Here is a 23018-nt window from a genome sequence, read left to right as displayed (position 1 = left end):
ATAAACTGAGGAAAAAAACCAATGATGAGCAAAGAAGTTAATACATATGGTAGTAAACTTATAAACATCCCTACTGTTTAATTTCTTTTCTTTTTTTTAGATTAAGGAGTAGAGGAGTTATAAACAACTTGGAACTAAAATATTAGGTACAATAACATGGAAGGAGAATTACATTAAAGTATTCTAAGGTCCTTGTGTTGTTTGATATGAGGATAGTGATTCTGAATAATTTTTTAAAAATTTAAAGCTAAGCATGCATATTATAATTTTAGGGAAAATGAGGATGGGGATGAGGGAGAAAATAAGGAATGTATAACTTCCAAAGTAGTAAAGAAGAGACAAAGAGAAAAAAGAATACCCAAATGAGATCTTTACAGACAAATAAAACCAGAAAGAACGTGCCATTAGCAGATATTCATTAAAGGAAACTACAAGAACGTAGTCCAGGTAAAAGACAACTGATCATAGATGTAATACATGTAAGTGGAGATAGAAGAAGAAATTGGGAAGATATGAGAAGATGTAAGATAGACGATCCCATGATATAAGAATTAAAAGGACAGAAAATGGTAAATATAGAGGCAAGTCAATACAAACATTGACTTTTTAAAAAATAAAGGAAACAATGCCTTGTGGGCTTAAAAAATACACAGATTTTTTTCAGCATGGGAATTGGTGGGTCATACATGGGAAGGGTTTTATTCAGAGGAAGGTAAAGATATTGAGCACTTTAGAATCTGGCAAGGTAAAGATACCTGCTAGGTTAAACACTAAAAGAGTAAAAAGACATAACTTTTGGAGTGGTACAGAAAAAAAAGTAGAGTGAGACAACAAACCTAATAAACCCAGAAGAAGACAAAAAAGGAGAGAAGAAACATAGAAACTGTGGGACAAATAAAAAGCACAAAAGACTTTGTCAAACATGAATTAAAATATATGAGTAATGGTAACAAAAGTAAATCTACCAAATGCTCCAGCTAAAAGATGGTAACAAGTTCAAATGCCTCCTGGGGCAGGTTAGATGACATAAATGAGTAAACAGCAGGTATAGGAAAGCAAAGCTCAAATGAAACGGTAACTGATGACTTCTCGGGGTCAGGGAAACAATAGGGTGCAGTGGGGTCTGGGGTAAACTGGTGAGCATATCTGTCTAAAGAAGGCAGCTCTCACAGATTGTTGCCATGTGCAAATACAAATCCAGTGTCCTGTAGATCAACCTCCCAACAAAGATGGAAATTCAGTTTTGTGGCAAATCTGATTTTTAAACATAGGCTACTAATCTTTTTAAAAGCATACTGAAAAGCAAAAGGGTAAGAAAATGCTATCCATCCACTGGATGGAAGGAAAAAAGATAAACAGGCAAAAAGCATGGTGAATAAAATGCAAAAACAGAAACAGAAAATAAAAGAAAAAAACGGGCGCCTGGGTGGCTCAGTTGGTTAAGTGACTGCCTTCGGCTCAGGTCATGATCCTGGAGTCCCGGGATCGAGTCCCACATCGGGCTCCCTGCTCAGCAGGGAGTCTGCTTCTCCCTCTGACCCTCTTCCCTCTTGTGCTGTCTATCTCTCATTCTCTCTCTCAAATAAATAAATAAAATCTAAAAAAAGAAAAAAGAAAAAAAGAAAAAAAGAACAACCCTTGCAAACCCGTGAACATGAATGGAAGTGATGGCTTATACTCAAACGCCACCGTGATCCCCACCCTGTAATTTCCACCCTGTTCAACCTTATCATTTGGCTGAAGAGACGTAACATTAAAGGATGGGAAAAACACTGAATAATCCACACATAAAGTACATGGAGCCCAGTGGTCACTCAAAACTCAAAATAATGTTTGGATGTTTGTTCCATCAGTTCTGCTTATAGCAAGTCTCCTTCCGGGCTTCATGGATACCTAGGCTTCTCTAGCTGTTAATAAAAAACAGTGATGTTAAAAAATGCCTGAAAGGGGGCGCCCGGGTGGCTCAGTCGTTAAGCGTCTGCCTTCGGCTCAGGTCATGATCCCAGGGTCCTGGGATTGAGCCCTTCATCGGGCTCCCCGCTCTGCGGGAAGCCTGCTTCTCCCTCTCCCACTCCCTTTGCTTGTGTTCCCTCTCTCGCTGTTTCTCTCTGTGTCAGATAAATACATAAAATCTTAAAAAAAAAAAAAAATGCCTGAAAGGACAGAGAGGAGGAGGCCGAGAAAGGAAAAAAAGAACCAGCAATATTCACCTTCTGTTACTCTGAGTCTATTATTTGAGCCAGGTCCTGGAATGCCAGTTTTTCCCATGGTCTATGACGGGGAGGTCCCATGTATTCAAGCATGGCTTCGAAGGCCTTTCAGCCCAGGTCCCTCTGAGCCCCTGCCTTTACACCTTCACCCAGGCCAGTGCCCCTGTCAGGATGCCTTCACCTCCCCCTCCACATTTCAGACCAAATCCACTCCCAAGGGAAGTATTCTCTGAAGGTTGCTTGAGGTTCCAGACACAATCCCTGTATGAGGAATGTACCACATCACTATTTTTAAACTTAGCTGGGCTCTGCAAAAACATGTGTAATGAGACAAAGAAAATTGGGCTCATGATAATTCCAGAAGGCATGAGGGGTAAGTGGGTTGGCCTCATGGGGCTGCTGCAGGCCAAGGATGCAACCATGATGGGGACTGGACTCCTTTTTTTTTTTCCTAGAGGGTCTTGCCCTGTGAACAGGCCTCTTGCCAAAGCTGTCTTATCCATTGCAAAGCAGAGCTCCAGTGCCTATGGTCTAATCTCCTTACAGGGTGTACATAACAATTTGAAGCCTTAAAAGAGATTACTGTCTCCAGAATACAAAGAGAAAAACACAAAAATTAACATATATATAATGTTTATATCTTTAATTATTAAATCTAGTATTCAAAGATATTTTATTCTATGTGAAAGCAATTGGTAGGTTAAATTTCTCCCTTTTTAAGAACACGTGACTGAATGACTCCTTAGAAATCAGAGCCAATCAAACTTGAATGAGTAACTTAAGAGTCAATTTCAAAAAGCAACTTGTAAAAATGCTTTTCATTTCTTGCAGCAAAAGTTACATTTAATGTGGGGTGTGGGTGCATGTGGATATGTTCGGTATGCGTGTGGGCAGAAGGAAGTCATAAAGACCGGGACCTGTGTTCAGCTGGAGGGGACAGAGACAGTTGGTGGAACCTGACATGGTGCAGGGGGACACGGCAGAGGGCTGGTCCCTCCTCTGCTCCCCACCTCTCAAGAAATCATTAATAAAACGAAAGACCCGGGAAAATGTTGATTTCCACTGGATTTGTTGTAGATATGGCAAGAGGCTAATACTTGGAGTCCAGGTTGGATTCTGAGTGGAAATGAGACCGCACGATTCAGGAGCAGGGGTACAGAACAAAAGCTGGGCCAGAGCAAGGATGAGGGGGGCAGAGAAGCAAAAGAGTAGCCAGAGCAGGGGTGAGGGGCCATGTTGAACTTGCAGTGCCAGGAACTGGGGTTTGGACTAAGTTCTACCTAAGTCTTTGAGGGGCAGGGATGCCCCAAGTGAGAGATGTTACCTGCATTTCATAACATAGGCTTTTCTAAAAATGCACAACTTGTCAGGATTGTCTGGGGCTAAGGATGGGTGAAAATAGAAGTGATCAAAGTCCTTCATAAGGGCTTCCTTCAGACAAAAACATTAGTTAAGGAGATGAGGGGGAACGGCTAGTCAAGAGCTCTTCAGAAGACCTTGATCCTCCCAGGGTTTCCTCAAAAGTCTGCTGCCTATCAGGTAGGTGGAGGTGAGAAGGTAGTCTCTGTGCTTCTAGTTATAATGGACCAATATTAAAACAACAAAAGAAACAAAACAGAAACCTGGGAGGGACAGGAAACCATAGGAAGTGCACATTTCTCCCTGCACAAAGCTGATGGGTGGGAAGCCGTAAGCAGAGAGCAGACTAAAGTACATTATTCTGAGCTTGTTTCTACTTTAAATAAAAAAGTAGTTAACCTACTCTAGCTTACTTTTTTATTACAAAGTTAGTCTCCAATCTGGAAGTCACTCTAACCCGTCCACATTAAAGGGTTACCGTGAAGTCTCCACAGGCAGTGGTCCCAGGATGGTTCCCTTCTATTTGCTCCAGATGTTATTCCTGCTGCACTGCAGGTGTGCCCACCTCCAGAGCCCTGCACCTGCCCCATGGACTCAAAGGTTGCACATATTAACTCCTCTGACTCCACCTGCCCATCTCTCATCTCTTTTTCTCTCTTACACACACACACACACACACACACACACACACACACACACACACACACACACACACACACACACACACCCTCAGGAATCCACACAATCCTGGGCTTTTCTGTAGGGGCTCATATCCAGGCATCAGGCTCAGCAGGGTACGAGCGAGCAAATACATCCACACAACCAGGTCCAGGTCCCCACCTTGGATAAGCGAGCCCTGGACTCTGACACATTCAGTGACAGTGACCATGATACCTCAGTTAATGGAAACTCTGACAACACATCAACTACCCTGGAAAACTGGCCTTGCCACTATTTTTAAACAGACCACTCATCTGAGGTCTAAAACAGAGCTTCCCATTGCCAGGTGGACAGTTTCAACAGGATGTCTCACTGGCATCCAACCTAAATACTGATAAAATATTAATAACAATAAGGGTCATAGCAAATACTCCTATATATCACTTACTCTATACTATTAACTATTGCTAACCATGTAAGTACAAACTTGCTGAGCTGATACTCAAGACTCTTTACAATAAGAGGGTAAAAAAAAACCCCACATTTAATTTATTCAATGAGTATTTCTTGAGTGCCAGCTACATCAGGCTGGGTTTGCTCTAGTGAACAGACATGATTCTTAACTTAATGGAGCTTAGAGTCTGGTGAGGGAGAAGCCATTAAACACACACACACACACACACACAGCACAGAGTTACAAATGGTCTGTATGCTAAGAATAATAAGAGCAAATGTTGTAAGTGTAGACAAGGGGTAAGGGCTAGTTTGGATGGTGGGCCTGGGGTTCTGGTTCAGATTCAGTGCCCCAAGCATCATGGAGGCGATGAATAGAAATAATTTCTGGTATCTTGGGCAGTCATGTCCCAAATGAACAGAAGCCTAACTGGATCGAGCAAAATGGATGCTGGTCCTGTGGCATCTACGAGTCAGGGTTTCTTATTTGATTATAACTTTTACCTGGCACCCAAGGCCCCACATTCTGACTACAGCCTAATTTTCCAGGTTTATGTTAGTCTTGCTCTTCTAGAGGTGAGGAGCAGAAAGCCACCCAGGCTAGTGTAGGGGGAGGAGTGGTGCTTTTAAGAATGTGAAGGCAGTGGGGTACCTGGGTGGCTCAGTCCGTTGAGCGTCCGACTCTCGCTTTTGGCTCAGGTCATGGTCTCAGGGTCCTGGGATTGAGCCCTGCGTCAGGTTCCACACTCAGCGTGGAATTTGCTCAAGATGCTCTTTCTCTAAAATAAATAAAATCTTAAAAAAAAAAAGGACGTAAAAGCAATAAGGAAAACATGAGTTTTGTGTGGATCTAAATGGGAGATAAAGTAGGATTTGGCCTTATGTAAACTGGAATGACAGCCAAGGTAGCTAAGAGTCCTTAGTGTTGGGAGACAATTCTCCACGGTGTTTCTACAAGTCTTATACCAGACTATCTTTTCTGGGACGTTTGCCTTAGCAAACAGCCTAGGAGACTAGAGATAGTATCCCTCTCCAGATCACAGGGCACATTTGTTTCCTGATTAGCATAGTAAAGACAGGGAAAATCCCCAACCCAAAGATCTGTTTGCATTATCTAGGGTAATAAATATAACGGCACTGTTTCTGGAAAGGAGGATTGGCAGGTCCCCCTATAAAACTGGGGGTTTCCTAAGCTCAGTGTGGCTCACTGTGAAACAGAACCCTGTGTGCTCAGTACCCACCTGGGCCCATGTCCACATCTACCCATGGGACTCGGAGAGGAGGGGAGAACTGATGTGAACATAAAGCTCATACTGCTTGTCGTGCCATGAGTAATCAACTCTCTAGATGCATTTGGGCTCATTGGTCTGGTCCATCAATCAATTACCTTCCCACTCTAAGCTGATCACTTGACCTGTAGGAGCAGGGGTCTGGTGATCGTCACTCTTGAGTCTGCTGTTAAAATGACTCAACTATTTCCACAGGTTCTCCACGTATATCTTTCTCACTCTGATGCTCTGTATCTTTTTCTCTGCCTTTCAGTTTGGTTTCTGCCTTCTCTTAGGTTGGTTCACTCATGACCTCTTCTGTGCAGGCTCTAGCTTTTTTTTACTACTCTGTGTTCATCTCTACTTCCAGATGAGAGAAATGACCTATTGAGCCAACTTGTCTCAGACTGGACAGAGATTTCCAAGCCAGGTCAGTCCATAGGCCTGGCAATACACACAGTGGCTTCCTTTGAGTTTGGTGCAGATTATTCACCTGCTGTCTCCCAGCCTCACACTGGCCCTCCTATACTTTGCTCGATATTGCCCCTGGGGCTGGAAGTCTGCAAATGCTTTTCCCAACCTTCCTTACCAACTGGTTTCCTATCCTATTGTGGGAGGGATGGGAGGCAGAAGATGGAGAGTATCCAGTGGAATAAAGACAAAATCTTCCTGCGTTTAGCTCAACAGTGTGGCAGCTGCTGGAGCAGCAGAGTCAGGTGATTTAGAAATCTAACCTCCGCAGATAGCATGGTACACTACAGACGTAACTTTTTACAGAGATTCAAGACTGGTGTCCTGTCTGTCGAGGGTTCACAATACACCCACTGAGTAGCCCTGACTTAATCACACGGGACACTCCTTTGCATACCCAGCAGAACACCATGACATGTGTTTGGCTCACAGGGGGAAATGTGGCTTACGGGACACACATTTCAAGGCTGCCAGTGACGGCTTATCTTGTGCTAGGGCCACGAGTGCTAGTAGAGAGCTATAACCATCCCATGGCAGGGGCTCAAAATTGTTCCTACTTATTCTGGAAGGATGGGTAATTTGTACAGACTACAATGGTGAGACATGATGTTTCAAATGATCATGGCTGGTGCAGATTTTGGATAACTTCGGTTCCCATCCTCATTTTGGAAAACTTGGATGTTGCCACTGGGTTTTCTTTCCAGCCATTTGGGGCTCATTTTTCAGCTTTTCTCTGCTGTTTCATACTCACACGTATCTTTTTGCCCTAGCACAGCCTTTTGTTGACAGTATTCCCTTTTACTTCTCTTTCACTTGTGGTTTTCTCCCCTTGTCATTTAAGAATTCTCAGCTATGCACAGAAATCCAACCGAAGCCTTTTGTGTGGGGGATTCCCAGGCAGTTCTGAAAGCAGTAGATGCCTCTGCAAAGGCTTCTGTCAGACCTTAAACCTATACCCAACAGCTGCTAATCCGGGGCTCTCATGCTTAAAGGCAGTAAAATGGACTTAAGTCAAAAACAAGTGTGGTGGGGTTAACTCATCTTGAACTCAAGCCACTTTTGCCTTGAAACTTACCCCAAAACACTAAGCTCATTGCTCTTATCATGGGAAGAGAGGAAGACTATATTGCTGGCATAGAATTCTGCTTACATTGGAGGTGGTGAGGCGTGGATTTCCCTAATCAGCAGATAAATGCAAACTCTGTCTATATGGGTGGGGTGGGGGTTGGAAGGTGGCATGCAGGGTCCCAGAGCTGCAAGTGAAAACACAAATTTCCCTAGCTGGGAATAGGCCCCTGGAAAGGGAACCGCCACACCTGATAAGAAAAGAATCTATTTCCTTTTTGTCCAGGAAGGCATTTAGTCTGCTACCATACAAGTAATGTCCACCTATCAAAGAATACACTATATTCTCTACACTCTCAACACAGATGCATCTATAAAACAGTCACATAGGTATTAAAAAGACCTGAAAATCTGTTTTATGTTGCTTATGGATTCAGTCATATATAGTAGGAAAAAAATGCAAGGGATCAATGCTTACCAACTGCAAGACAGTTGTTACCTCTGGAGATGAAAGGAGTAGGAAAGAATGGGTGTATAGCTCTAGGTGTATCTGTAATGTTTTATTTCTTTAATAAAAAAGAGATCTAAAGCTTATGCAACAAACTATTTACCTCTGCAAGATCTAGGTAGTGTGTATTTCTGTTTGTGGTATAAATAAAACAAGAGAAATGGGGACTAAACAGTGGGATTCCCCAAGTTATGCTCTTCCCTTTAAGTCTTGGAAGGTGAGGTCAGTAGACAAATGTATTAGAGAACAAAATCAAAAACAGACACACAACTGTTTCAAAAATTCTTTGGGAGTAATATCACCCATCCTCCATACTGAGTTGAGTAGCCCTGACTTAATCACACGGGACTTAATCACACGAGTGATCTTTCTAAAGCACAAATCTGATCAAGGCCCATGCTCAGAGTCCTCAAGGGCTCTCCATTGCCTTCATAACATATCCGAAGTGCTTCACCACAGCCTAGAGGACCCACCCTGACCTGGACTCAATGCCACCACACTCACTCCTTTGAACTCAATACCCAATTCAGAATATACCTCTTAGGTGCTCCAAGAGCACCATTCTCTGACTGCTAGGCCTTTGAGCACGCTGCACCCTGTCTGCCTTGAGCTCTGTCCTCCTTTGACCCTCCCTGACCCCTGTTCTTGGCTCCCTCCTACTCATCTTTCAGATCCAAGATTAGACCCCTCTCTGGGAAGCTATACTTGTCCCTGAGTTAGGGATCCTCTCTCTGTATCCCCCATATCATAACTCTTATCACAATGGATAAGATGAACATCTGCCAACCACCTGGTTGTTTCCGCCCCCCGCCCCCCCCCCCCCAAGAGAGGGAGCTCCCTGTCAAGAGGGACTGTATTTTGCTGTCCTCTGGATGCCTAGCACATGGTGTAAAGCCTGGCACCCAGAACCTTCGTAAATATTTGTTCATGAGTGGGAGAGTGGATAGTTAGTGGATAAATGAATGAATCTAGAAATGGGACTAACCAACTCTCCTAGTCACTTCTAGTCCAATGTCAAGGGACCCAAAAATCGGTTTATTTTCTGACAAACATAAAAAACTTAGTGAAAATTTTCAGCCAGTTTTTGATTTCTTAAAATCATCACTTTTTAGTTAATTAATCAAATCTAGCAGGCCAGGTTAAAAACCATCACAGGATTATTCAAAGCAAGGATTATTCAAACCTGGTAAAGATTCGGGCAAAGAATACAGTAACATTTTATGAATTTATTATCATAATCAGCTCCCAATGATTATTGATTCCTTAAAGTATAATAAGACATTAGGACTGATAGCATACCAAGAAAGCTCAAAAGAGGTAATTTGCCTCTTTTGCCCACCACTGTGAAATGGCAATCTGGCCAAACATTTCACTACACTGACACATTTCCCCTCTGCACTGTACACACAAGGTATCACCTAGCTGGGTGTCTGCAGACCTGGTCCCCTTGTTTAAGGTCTTTGTCTAAATGTTGAATTCCATGGTGCTGCTTTAATACCATATGGTCCAACCCCCTTACTCCAGATGAGGAAAATGAGGCCCATGCCTGCAATGAACAAACAGGTAAAGAAGACCTACTCTCCATCAGTAGATCCTGGGGAGAGAAAGATGAATGAGAGACAGCCCCTGCCCTGAGGTGCTCATGGTTTAGCAAGGGAGGTTTAGCCCTACATACACACATAGATACACAAATCACAATGACATATTAAAAGATTACCATTAAAAAATGAGTGTCTGTAGAATTATGAGTTTGCTCATAATGGAAAAAGCCACTAACAGTATTTAAGAGAGGGGCTCAAGAAAAGCTTCTCAGAGGAGATGAGATTTGAACTTGGTCATTTAAAGAAAAGTAGGAGTTTGCCTGGTGGGAGACAAGGAAGGGCATTCAGGGTAGAAGAAACAGTGTATGCAAAGGCATGTAGTGGGAAAGAGCTTGATCAGGCTAGTATAACTTGGGGGATGGCAGTAAGGAATGGGACAGGAAGTCTAAAGAGATTACATGATTTGCCCAAAGGTCCCACAGGGCAATAGCTCCAGGGCCCACTTAACCAGGTTTTTTGACTCTCCGTCCAGTACTCTTTTCACTAGAACTCAATGCCTTTATTTCCAATGAAACGTAACCATGTGAAAGTAGAATCATTTTTTTATAAATGCCTTCAGATGCTGGGAGCACAATGGGAACTTCAAGGGGAGGCCACTTGGAAGCAAAAAAAGGAAATTAGTAGGTGGATTGACAGGTATGTACTCATTGCTATTTTGTTCATTGTTTTCTGGCTGTTTTATAGTTTTTCTCTGTTCTTTTCTTCTCTTGCTCTCTTTCCTTGTGGTCTGATGAGTTTCTTTAGTGTTATGTTCAGTTAGATTCTTTTCCTACTATCTCTTGTGCATCTACTATAGGATTTTGCTTTGTGGTTACCATGAGGCTTACACAGACAGCCTACATACATGTATATATATACTCTATTCACTGTGAATAGCTAGCAACTTAAGTTTGAAAACATTCTAAAACTATTTTTATACTTCCCATGTGATGTTTTTGATGTCACATTTTTAATTTTGTGTATCCCTTAACTGATTATTGTAGTTACCATTATTTTTACTACTTTTGTCTTTTAACCTTCATACTAGCTTTATAAGTGATTAATCCACGACATTCCCTATATATTTACCCTTACCCGTGAGATTTATGCTTTCATATGTTTTCCTGTTACTAATTAATGATCTTTCTTTTTAGCTTAAAGAAGTCCTTCAACATTTCTTGAAAGGTCAGTTTAGTGGTGATGAACTCCTTTAGCTTTTGGTTGTCTAAAAAACTCAAACTCTCCTTCAATTCTGAGTGATATCCTTGCTGGGCAGAGTATTCTTGATTAGAAATTTTTTCCTTTCCGTACTTTGAATATGTCATGTTACTCCCTTCTGGCCTGCAAAGTTTCTGCTAAGAAGTCAGCAGATAATCTTATGGGGTTTCCCTTGTACATAACAAGTTGTTTTTCTCTTGCTGCTTTCAAGATTCTCTCTTTAACTCTTTACCTTTTAATTATAGTGTGTCTTGGTGTGGATCTTTTTGGGTTTATCTTATTTGGAACTCTCTGTGCTCCCTGGACCTGGATTTATGTTTCCTTCCTCAGGTTAGGAAGTTTTTAGTCATTATTTTTCCAAATAAGTTTTCTGCCCTTTTCTCTCTCTTCTCCTCTGGGATCCCTATAATGGGAATATTATTACCCTTGATGGTGTCCCACGGGTCCCTTAAGCTAAAAAATCTTCAATTTTTTAAAATTCTTTTTTCTTTGGTAGGCTCTGTCCGGGTAAGTTCTACTGCCCTGTCTTCTGGATCACTGATCTGGAAGGTAGATTATAATAACTACAACAACAACCAGAACCAAAAGATTATTTATCAAAGCCCCAAATAGCACATCATATAGCCATTTTTTTTAGATTTGTATTTATTTGAGAGAGAGAATGAGATAGAGAGAGAGCATGAGAGGGGGGAGCATCAGAGGGAGAAGCAGACTCCCTGCTGAGCAGGGAGCCCGACGTGGGGCTTGATCCCGGGACTCCAGGATCATGACATGAGCCGAAGGCAGTTGCTTAACCAACTGAGCCACCCAGGCGCCCTTTATAGCCATTTTTTTTTAAATTTAGAAAATAAAGTATACCAGGACAAAGGAAAATCAAAATAAAAGTAATAATAATTGCAAAAACGTGTTCCTAGTACTTTACACTTCTAAAATCTTTTATATATTATTTCATCACAAGAATAATTATATAGAATGAAAAATATTAATATGTATTCCATGACTAAAAAGAACAAGATATATTATTTTTTAATATTTACTTTTTTTTTAGAGAGCAAGAGAGAGCATGAGTGGGAGGGGTGGAGCAAGGGAGAGAGAGAATCTCAAGCCAACTCCACGCTGAGTGTGGACCCCAGTGCAGGGCTTAATCTCATGACCCTGAGATCATGACCTGAGCTAAAACCAAGAGTCAGATGCTTAACTGACTGCACCACCCAGGCCCCCCAAGATATAGTATTTATAACTGTTCATTTGAGGTTATCACTGAGTCAAAATACAAAATAGATGCCTTCATGCAGAGCGATTTGGCGCCAATTCCACATTAACCAGAAGGTTAGAAAAACAGAAAACAGAAGTATATTTATGCTATTTATTAAGGTAGATAATCTTTTCCTTTCAAGTGGTAGGGTCTTTGAAGTTGTGTAAGAGAGCAAAGGAATAGGCATAGAGAAATGAGGGCAGCATACTTTCATTTTTTTAGTTTTTGTTATTCTTTTTTTTTAAGCGGCCATCAATGTAATATAGGCTGCTATGTGCAGAAGATGTTACATACAAACCTAATGGTAACCAAAAATCAAAAACCAGTAATAGATATGCAAAGAATAAAGAGAAAGATATATCATTAAGAAAAGCGAACAAACCATGAGAGCAAGAAAATAAAGGATCAGAGAAAATCTACAGAAACAACAACAAAACAAATAACAAAATGGCAATAAATACATATCTATCAATAATTACTTTGAATGTAAATTGACTAAACACGCCAATAAAAAGACATAAGGTGCCAGAGTGGTTAAAAAAAAGCAAAAAGCAAAAAACAAAAACCAAGATCTATCTATATGCTGCCTATAAAAGACTCATTTCAGACTTAAAGTCAACTGCAGATTGAAAGTGAGGGGTTGGAGAAACATTTATCATGCAAATGGATGTCAAAAGAAAGCCAGGGTAGCAATAGTTATATGGGACAAAATAGACTTTAAAACAAAGACTGTAACAAGAGACAAAGAAGGGCACTATGTCATAATAAAGGGGACAATCTATAAATATTTAGGCACCCAATATGGAGGCACCCAAATCATAAAATAATTAATAACAAACATAAAGGAAATAATTGATAGTAATATAGTAATAGTAAGGGAACCCCACTTACATTGATGGACAGTCATCCAAACAGAAAATCAACAAGGAAACAGTGGCTTTGAATGACACACTGGATTAGATGGATTTAACAGACATATTCAGAACATTCCATCCTAAAACCTGAGCAGGAAACACATTCTTTTCAAGCACACATAAAACATTCTCCAGAAGAGATCATATATTAGGCCACAAAACAAGTCTCAACAAATTAAAAAAAATCAGTCATACCATGTATCTTTTCTGACCACAATTGCTATGAAACTAGAAATCAACCACAAGAAAAAATCTGAAAAGACCAAAAATACGTGGAGGTTAAATAACATGTTACTAAACAATGACTGGATCAACCAAGATATCAAGGAAGAAATCAAAAATTACATGGAAACCAATGAAAATGAAAACACAATGATCCAAAATCTTTGGGATATAGCAAAAGTGATCCTAAGAGAGAAGTTTATAGCAATACAGGCCTACCTCAAGAAGCAAGACAAATCTCAAATAAACAAAAGAGCTAGAAAAAGAACAATAAACAAAACCTAAAACCAGCAAAAAGAAGGAAATGATAAAGATTAGAGCAGAAAGAAATGATATAGAAACTGAAAAAACAAATCAGAACAGATCAATGAAACCAGGAGTTGGTTCTTTGTAAAGATCAGCAAAACTGATAAACCTCTAGCCAGACTCATTAAAAAAAAGAGAGAGCAGACCCAAATAAATAAAATCACTAAGAAAGAGAAGAAATAAAAACCAACAACCACAGAAATACAAACAATTATAGCAGATTATTATGAAAACCTATATGCCAACAAAATGGACAACCTAGAAGAAATGGATAAATTGTAGAAACATATAATCTACTAAAACTAAAGCAGGAAGAAATTAAAAAATTTGAATAGATTAATTACCAGCAGTGAAACTGAGTCAGTAATCAAAAAACTCCCAACAAACAAAAGCCCAGGACCTACTTTGCAGAGGGTTTTTATCATGAATGGAGTTGAACTTTGTCAAACGCTTTTTCTGCATCTGTTTAAATGATCATAATATTGTTAAAATGTCTATACTACCCAAAGAAATCTTCAGATTTAATGTAATCCCTATCAAAATACCAACAGCATTTTTCACAGAACTAGAACAAACAATCCTAAAATTTGTATGGAACCATAAAAGACCTCGAATAGCCAAAGCAATCTTCAAAAAGAACAAAACTGAGGGTGCCTGGGTGGCTCAGCTGATTAAGTGTCTGCCTTTGGCTCAGGTCATGATCTCAGGGTCCTGGGATCCAGTTCTGTGTCCGTCTGTCTCTCTGCTCAGTGGAGAGTCTGCTTCTCCCTCTCTCCCTGACCCTCCTTCCCGCTTGTGCTCTCTCTCTCACTCTATTATCTGTCTCAAATAAATAAAATATTTTTTTAAAGATTTTATTTATTTGACAGAGAGAAACACAGCAAGAGAGGGAACACAAGCAGGGGGAGTGGGAGAGGGAGAAGCAGGCTTCCTGCACCCTGGGATCATGACCTGAGCCGAAGGCAGATGCTCAACAACTGAGCCACCCAGGCGTCCCCAATAAATAAAATCTTAAAAAAAAAAAAGAACAAAACTGAAGGTATCACAATTCCAGATTTCAAATTATATTACAAAGCAGTAGTAATTAAAACAGTATAGTACTGGCATAAATTAAAAATAGAGACAAGATAGAATAGAGTAGAAAACCCAGAAATAAGCCCACAAGTATATGGTATATGGACATTTCTCCAAAACAAACATACAAATGACCAACAGACACATGAAAAGATGCTCAACATCACTCATCATCAAGGAAATGCAAATCAAAACTACAAGAAGGTATCGCCTCACACCTGTCAGAATGGCCAAAATCAGTAACACAAGAAACAAGTGTTTGGGAATGCAAACTGGTGCAGCCACTCTGGAAAACAGTATGGAGGTTCCTCAGAATATGAAAAATGGAACTACCTCATGATCCAGTAATCACACTACTGGGTATTTACCCCAAAAACACAAAAACACTAACTCAAAGGGATACATGCACCCTATGTTTACTGCAGCATTATTTATAACAACCAAACTATGGAAGTAGCCGATGGGTCCATCAATAGATGAATGGATAAAGAATAATATTCACACACTGGAATATTATTCAGCCATAAAAAATAATGAAATCTTGCCATTTGCAACAACATGGATAGAGCTAGAGAGTATGATGTTAAACGAAATAAGTCAGTCAGAGAAAGACAAATACCATATGATCTCACTCATACGTGGAATTTAAGAAATAAAACAAATGAACTTAGAAAAAAAGAGAGAGACACACACACATCAAGAAACAGACTCTTAACTACAGAGAACAAATTGATTGTTACCAGAGAGCAGGTGGGTGGAGGGATGGATGAAATAGGTGATAGGGATTTAACAGTACACTTATCACGATGAAAAAATAAATAAAATAATAATAATAATAGAAATGAGTGCAGAATACTTTTAGAACATTGTAGGTGCTGCAATAATTTTGCCAGAATAAGGCATATTTTCTGTCCAGAAAGAGTCACTATCACTCAATTTAGTTTTGGAGAATAGAGAAAAAGATGTATATCAGGATAAACCACTCTTTTTCAATAATATAGATCAGAAAGATAATTTCTTACAGATTAATATAGGCATTTTCACATTTTAAAAGCACCTTTTATTTTGCATCACTACCTCTACAGGCATAGCTCCTTAAACTTCAGTCTGACATAGCTAAACTGAAATAGTCTCATTTTCCCCTGCTCCAATTGAGAATCCTTGTAGTGAAGAAAAATAAATTTTGCAAGTGAGATTGGAGAGCAGAGAGAGGGATGTCCATGACATATTAAAAGCCAATAGCGGAGTATTTTCTGTAAAACTGAAAACCCTGCATATGCACATGAGTGTGAGGAAGGAGAAAGGTGTGGAACGATGCAAGCCCATCTGTGGAGAAAGTGGGAGGAAGAAGTGGGAAGGAAAATTAAAGGAGAGTATTAACTTGTCTTCATATAACCTCATAATGTTCACACTTATTACAATGATTGTAAAATGTTACACTTTTCCTTTCATTGAATAGAAAAAAACTTGAAAAGAAAAGCAGATGCCACGAATTAAAAAAATCTTTTAAAAGTTGATCCAAAAAGCATTCCCTGAGTAAAATATATCCCATAGCAAAGAAACAGTCTTCTTAAGGCCCAGGTTTCTGATAGGTCATCTGCCAGCCAACTATTCCCCAAATGATCCCTCAAGGTGGGGTCTACCTGAAGATTTGCAGAGAAGTAATTCATCTAACATCTAAAACTGTAAATAAGCAGACCAGTGGGATTCGACCACTGACCAAAACTGCCTTCAGGACCTGGCAGCTGCCCAGGGCTTCATGCTAGCAAGTTTAGAGCAATTATTAATTATATTTGGGGCAGAAAAGAAGTAACTCCACTTTTAGAGCTGGTTGGGCTTGGTGGACTAAATTTCCATCATGAAACTGACAGATAAAAGGGAACAGTGTAAAGCAAGTGTTCAGGGATAGGTCTCCAGCACTGGGGAGTCTGTGCAGGTACTGCAGGGACAGGAGCAAGGCTTCGGAAGCAAGCAGTCCTGGGTTTATACTCTGGCTCAGCTATTACTTGCTGCCTGGCCTTGGACACATCCCTTAAACTCTGTGAGCTTCTGTTTTCCAATGTACGAAATGGGAATAAGTATTCTTTTCTTGAGGTTACACAGAGAAATGAGTTATACAGGGAAATGAGTAAAATCATGTATTTGAGTCATTGAGGAGCCACACTGCCAAGCAATAGACACATCAAAAGGGAGCTATTATTACTCAATTATTCCAACACTCATTGATGAAGAGTGCACGCTCTCTGCTCACCCTTGCAAGAGCATATATTGGTAATGGTACCTCTCTGATTTACAGAGGGGGAGTTCTAATCACATCACAAAATTTGAATCTTGTTAAAATGCAAATCAGGATTCAACAGGTCTGCATGGGGTCTGAGATGGCTGCGTTTCTAACAAACTGCCTGTGAGACAGAAGGTGCCATAACTGGAGCAGACAGGCTCTAGAAAAAACCCGAAATTAAAATAAGATGAATGAAGCTGAGGGAGACAGAGCAGACTTTGAGGCAGGGCTAGCTGTTCCATCCCTGTGCCTGCACACATCAGTCGCACTTGGCTGGTAGCACTCACCACACTATTAGAATTCTCTCTGTGCCACTGAGCTGTGGTCTCCTTGAGGGCAAGAAGCTCAACCAGCCCAACCTTAACAGCTCCGGGTGTCTGCCGCACTCAACTTAAGACACTCAATTCAGGTACGTGTTAATATGTGAATGAAGGAACGGATACATGAATGTGGTGAATGAATAAAATTCAGGGGAATTGCTATTGGTTGATGTATAAAAATCTAAATGGGTTTGAACTTCATTTTTATTAATTACTGGACCAGCTTCATATATTATTAGTGTTGTTGGTGTTAAGTACTTTATTGAGCTTGATATTCAAGCAAAAGAACCATCAGGAAAGGGCGCCTGGGTGGCACAGTTGGTTAAGCGACTGCCTTCGGCTCAGGTCATGATCCCAGGGTCCTGGGATTGAGTCCCACATCGGGCTCCCCCTGCTCTGTGGGGAGCCTGCTTCTCCCTCTGCCTCTGCCTGCCACTCCCCCTGCTTGTGCTCTCTCTGTCAAATAAATAAATCTTAAAAAAAAAAAACCATCAGGAAAGATTAATCTTGGACATTCAGTCTAAACATAAACATTTCAGAGTTCCCTTTACTGTAACACAAAAACAAAGATCCAGAACTTTCTTTTTTCATGGAAGGTCTCCTGTCCTTAGGAGACCAGTAGCTACAGTTCCCAGGACCTCAGTGGGACATGTCTTACAAAACAATCATGCTGGCAACATATTATAATAATTAGTACAGATTCTCTTCTAAGGCATGTAACAGCTTTATCCCTCTATACTACTCCAATTTATAGATTTCCTAAGTGATTAAGAATCACTAAAGACAAACAAAAAACCTTCATTGCTTTTATGACAAAATATAGTGAATTTTCCAACTGGGGTTTCACGCTGGCATCAGGTTGTACAATCAAGTCATGTAATCTTTACATGGTTAGTCTTACTGCATGGACAAGAGGAGGTTACATTTGCCAAGCTGCCTACTAGAATCACCACCAGTTTTACTGCTAGGAATTAGGGACCTTGTTAAATTCAGAGGGACCACTGAAAATTTAAGTTTCATTAGACAACAGCAGGAAGCATCTGTCCATATTTGACCTATTTATGCAACATGATTCTTTTGACCAGAGCCTTAAGTTCTAATTCAGTTGGTCAGGTCAGGGCTTGTGTTCCTATAGCTCTTTTGCTGCAAATCGGGACACTGCATAGAAACAGTACAATATCTACTTCTAAACCTCTCCAGATATGTTTAAAATTTTAGCTCTGTAGCCTAAATATTTAAAAATAGGGTGTGGTTACTGTGCTTCATCTTCTCAAGAGAATAATGACTCCAATAAATACGGTGCATTACATTTATAAGAGAGGAACTGTAATTGGATGTGCTTTAAAATTTAGCTCTGACTTAAGTCACCCCAGGTAGTTACAACATATTAGTGTTTGTCAGTAAAGGAATTTACCTGTTCTGAACTGCATCCTTCTCAGCAAAGTGGCCTACAAAACACACTCTCCCTGGGCTTCTGGAGAACTTTAAAATCATTCTTTAATTAACATTGTCAGCACCCCTATGGCCTCATTATGCTGTCATTATTAAGTATTTTATTTTCTTAGTCCCAAGAGTTCTCAAAGCAAATACATGTTCCCCAGCTGACTTTTATGTTTTCTTACAGAAGAGCTGGTCTTCCATTCATGATATAAAACAAATGTTAATTAGGATGATGGTTAAGATGGCCTAGGCTTTTTCCAAACATTTTCCTATAAACCAAGAAACTTAAATGGTTGTCTTTTTCACAGAGTAAAAATATCTGGGTTAAAAAAAAAAATCTAGGTAAAAGCAGCCAAAGAATATTGAGAGCAGCTTCCCAAAAAGACATCCTCAGAAAAGTTCCCTATTTAGAGCTCTCATAAAATGCCATTGGGAGGTTTATTCAGTTCCTTCAACCTTCCTAGGGGTCACCATAAAGCCCAATTATACCTTTTGACCTATAAATTACCTCTGGGAATTTTTCCAAAGGAAAAATCATAGATGTGCACAAAGCTTGGATGTGAAAAACCTATCTTACTAAAAATAGATCAATCATGGAGTACCCATAAATGTAATTCTACAGAGATATTTTAAAAGCTTTAATACAATAACTAAAGATATGGAAATATTTATGACTTAGTATTACACTTCAACAAGTAGACGATAAAAGAGCATGTCTAAAATTATCTCAATTTCCTAAAAAAGTATACATACATGTTTTACTGAAAAGAAACTCAAAAGTTAACAATAATTAGATGGTAGAATAGGGTAATTTTAAATTTTGAATTTTTGTAGTTTTATTTTCTATACTAAATATGTATTCCTTGGGTAATTAGAATATAAAATGTTTTCCTCATTTTTTTCTCTTATGACATGAATATAGCATTCATACATGTGGAACTAAATAATCACCAGATTAGTAGGAAATAAACAAAAATAAATAAAGACCAGTGAACATAAACTTAACTTACTATGTAAATTTGGCATTAACTTGTTATATTTAAATAAATTCCTCCCAGGAGACTCTACCAACCATCTCCAGTTTCTACTAGCTGATCTTTTTTCTGAAACAGTTCAATGATTCTTAGAAATCCAAATGAAAATCCCAGACAGACAAGGAAATAAAATGTGCAAAGGAAGTTAGCCTTGGCCGTGTGCAGAGAGGTAGAAACCATGAATATGAATGGATGGAGGTTTAGGACAACGGGATAATGAAAGAGGGAAATACTATTCAGATGACAGCTGCCAGCTCAGTCCCCCGACTGTCACTCCCCTGCTGCCCGCCACCCCCCCTTACTCCCCTCCCCTGCCTTTATTCCCAGCCCAGGAACGTTGTGGAGCTTGTAGCCTTCGTGGTGTTCTCACACTCCAAAAGCACAGAGGATAAAAGGCCACTGTGTTGAAAGCTTGTGCCTCACAGAGTAACAACAGTGCTAAAAGTGCTTAAGAATACGTTGTTACTTTTCATATCAATCACAGCCTTGGCCAAGCTACTCTCCAATCTACTGGGAGGTACAGGGTGAGCATTGTTTAATTGGCTTTGGGAATCTTATGAGCTGTGCTAGACCATTAATTAGAGGAGTTGCTAGAGTAAGCGTGTGATATGTGTATGTTGGGAGGGGAGGGCTGGTTATGCCACAGTCTTTTGCAAATGCATCTTTGGACAAACCCGTAGAAAAAAGTTAGAACTAACTTCTTAGGAAATAACAGTTCAAGGCAGCAGTACCGTAACTCTTCCTGCAGGTATCTAATCTCTTTGAATACAAATACCACTTAATGATGCCTAAATTATTTATTCTCAATGCCAGAATTTTCCTATCTAGGCCAAGGGAGAAAACTGATTTGTAGAATCAGGGTCTCATACTCAAGTGTGTTGAGCTGTCAGGCAGAGGGGAAGAGACAAATATTGCTGGGGCACACGTACCATTTAAGGGGGGCAGTTACTCAGCACTGGCAGCTGTTGCTTATGTGGGGATAAAACCTAGCAATGCTGGATTTTCTGATTTTTATTCTCTCTCTCTCTCTCTTTTTTTTTAATTTATTTATTTATCTTAGAGAGCACGCAGGAACAGGAGGGGCAGGGGGAGAGAGACAGAAATTCAAGCAGACTCGCCCTGAGTGCAGAGCCCCTCAGGGTGAGGGTTCCGGGGCTTGATCTCAAGACTCTGAGATCACGACCTGAGCAGAAAACAAGAATCAGTAGCTTAATCGACTGAGCCACACAGGCGTCCCTGATTTTTCAAGAGTAACTGGCAATCTTAATTTTTATGTGAAGTCTCCATGTTTCTAGAGGTTGACAACTAAAAAGAAAAATCGGTGCTTTCTATGAACAAATAAAACATCTCTGAGGGCCAAAATAGACTACCAGGATGTAACCCTCTGATTCAAAGAATAAGATCTTAAATAGGATTTTTAAAGTGCATGTTACTAAATTTATCTGTATATGCATCAATTACCATCCAGAAAATGGACTAGAAAAGAATCATGAATTTAAATTTTAAACTGACCAATTTACCCTAATCAAGTTCCTAAATTCATTTGGGGTGTGTTTTCCTCCTTTTATTAAAATATGAGTAATGTACTAGAGTTTTACAATTTAAAGATTTTATTGGAAAAAAATAAAGATTTTACTTGAGGATTTAAACAGGCAAATGCACTTATTTTTACAACTCAGAGCTACTGCTAATAATTTATTTCTTTTGTGTGTGAAAAGGCTAAGGAACAAAGCAAAATCACATCTAAGCCAGGGGATGAGGCTGGAATCCAAGAACCCTGTCTCCTTATGATTCAACAATCAAATAAAAACCTTCTCTAAAGTATGACTAAGAAAGCAAGCCTATTAACACGTTAGGCTTATAAAGCAAGTAATCATGTAAACGAATCACTATTCTAATAGTTCCAGCAAGATGAACTCAGGGTCCTCATTTAAAGCACATGGGAAGGAAATGTGTCAGGTTAAGACATCTTTATCTAATAACTGGAATATTAATCACATTTAATCCAATGTACATTTTCAGAGGAATAATTCCACCATTCACTGTCCAACTTTAATAAACAGTTGTCTAGGACACTTTAATATTTACTAATTTGCTTTCCACCCATGCCATTTCTCGTTAGAATGGCAACATCCAGTTTGTGAGGGAAATGAGTCATATTACGCCACTATCCTACCTTCCAAGGGACAAGTTAAAGCAGGAAATGAATGGCTTTGTGTGTGTGTGTGTTTGTCGGTACAGGAAAACAGTGTATTCTAACACTGAAGGATTTCAACTTGGGGGCATAATTTTTTTTTAGATATTGTTTACAACTTCAGGGCTGTCTCATATCAGACAGAATTATAATTTTACCATTCAGTTTCATTTTGAACTGATTCACAATATACAGGTATCTCTAAATGTTTGTGAATTTTTCACCTAAAAATCAACCTTTTAATTAGTCTTATACAGAAAATCTCAACTTAGATTTCTGTCTTTTACACCTAACAACTGCATCTTGTTCTTAAATGCTGTGGCATTCTTGACTAGACCTCAGAACTATGAAAAACTTCCAAATAATAATTTAAAAAATCCCCATTAAAGTGAGATGACGAGAAACCAGAAATCCAGAACTGAGGTGCCAAAGTCACTTTAATTGAGTCTGTTTCACCTTCTTTAGTTTCTTTCTATGTCTCAAGTTCCCAGTACTGGGAAAACTATGACTTTCTACCTATAAGGTATCTTGTGATAAACACAAAGTTCCTTTGCAGAGCTGCCTTATTATGCAATTTAAATTACAGAAAGCACAAACAGGTGTCCTTCCTGAACAGATGAAGAGAGTCTTCATTTAAAACTCCAATTACAGCAATACGATCTAAAAAAAAAAAACTTTTTTAATGCTATTTATGAGAGGAGGACTCCATATTAAGGAAAGTAATATACTTCCAGCAAAGGAAAGTGTCAGAGAATTGGTATTTTGGGGCAGTCTTTGTTTTTTGCTTGACAAAAACAGACGTTGCTGGTCAAAAGGAAATTTTAAAATTACAGTTTACATTTTACCTCTAGATAGTCCCTGATGCTCTTTCAGGGAAAGCACACGCTCAACATAAAGAACAAGGACCCTGACCATTTGTCCTTCACTCTTCTGCCACCAGTTCAGCTCTCTTATTTTTTCCAAACACATGCAATCCCTCTCCCTACCAATTAGGTAGATCTTCGGTTTCTAGGCATCATTCACTAAGCATAGTGCTATAAGCTCTATTGTCATGGTTTCACTGCTATTGGATCAAATGAGATGAGAGAATTCTCCATTTGAACCCAAAACAACCTTTATATCAACTGGTCCAGACACATAGAACCTAGAACTAAATTGACAGAGTCATCGATCTGTGTCTCCTACA

The 23018-nt window shown here is 39.6% G+C and overlaps 1 protein-coding gene across 4 annotated transcripts in view; it reads right to left on the bottom strand.

The window, feature by feature from the left end:
- Positions 1-23018, bottom strand: part of MOB3B (MOB kinase activator 3B) — a 187030-nt gene that overhangs the window by 144933 nt on the left and 19079 nt on the right. The window contains exon 1 of one of the 4 annotated variants that reach the window (XM_027616093.2): positions 5335-5394. The exons of the other annotated variants lie outside the window; for them this stretch is intronic. The gene's annotated coding sequence lies outside the window, so the exon portion shown is untranslated. Of the gene's footprint in view, positions 1-5334; positions 5395-23018 lie in introns of those variants that run through there. 4 annotated transcript variants of the gene reach the window in all.

Source organism: Zalophus californianus, chromosome 13 (assembly GCF_009762305.2).
Source record: "Zalophus californianus isolate mZalCal1 chromosome 13, mZalCal1.pri.v2, whole genome shotgun sequence".
Lineage (NCBI taxonomy): Eukaryota > Metazoa > Chordata > Mammalia > Carnivora > Otariidae > Zalophus > Zalophus californianus.
Note: the sequence above shows the minus strand (reverse complement) of the source record. Positions and strands in the feature narration are given on the sequence as shown.